A 927-nucleotide genomic window follows, 5' to 3' on the forward strand; every position below is an offset into this window, starting at 1 on the left:
AAATAATTTGCAAATTTTCGTGATTTTTCCATATTTTGTCATTTTTGAACTTTAAATGCTTAAAAAAAAAAACTGTGACTAACGATTTTTAATATTTTTCATCTGCCTTTGAAACAATATACTAGGAGCCTTCTATTAAATTTTCAAGCTTTTTTATCCAACAAATAAAATTTTATTGATATTTTTAGAAAAAAAACTAAATAAAAATGGAAAATAAAAATGTCCGTAAAGAGCTCAAAATACATCAAAATATTTTGAAAATGTTATGGTGTATAGAAAATGCTAAGATAAACATTCAGTCAAAATTTCATGTATCTACGGTAATTTTTTTTAAAGTTACACCAAAAACCAAATTCAATTTTGTGAAAAATCGATTTTGCGTAAAAATTCCCGTTTTTCCTTAATTTTTCTTTTGTTTTTCCCGGCGCTTTTGAAAACCACTGGGAAATTTAAATTTTGACCTCCTCAATGCACCAACGATATTCACTTTCTGATCGAACAAGATACTGAAGTTGAAAATCGTAGCATTATTTCGACTACTTATCGTGTACACAGACACAAAAAAAATAAAAAAAATAAAAAAATAAAAAAACACACATCATTGTAAAATCAATACATTCATCGTTCCACTCAGAATCTAAAATATATCAAAATAATATCTTAATAAAAATATATTCGTTCAAAGTCTTATATACAGATATTACAACGACCTATAGGCCCCTAACGTAAAATTAATGCACAGTAGGTATGCTCAAACTATTGAAAATTTAAGTGAACTTTCAATAGTGATTTAATGTAAATTTTTCATAAAAAATCACTTGAACACATTTTTGAGTAGATATACTAATATTATATATTGTTTGCAGGATAAGTATATTTTAGATACGGTAGATTATTTATTATTTTTTTTTTATTATTATTTATCAT

The sequence above is a fragment of the Acyrthosiphon pisum genome, chromosome X (assembly GCF_005508785.2).
Source record: "Acyrthosiphon pisum isolate AL4f chromosome X, pea_aphid_22Mar2018_4r6ur, whole genome shotgun sequence".
Taxonomy (NCBI): Eukaryota; Metazoa; Arthropoda; class Insecta; order Hemiptera; family Aphididae; genus Acyrthosiphon; species Acyrthosiphon pisum.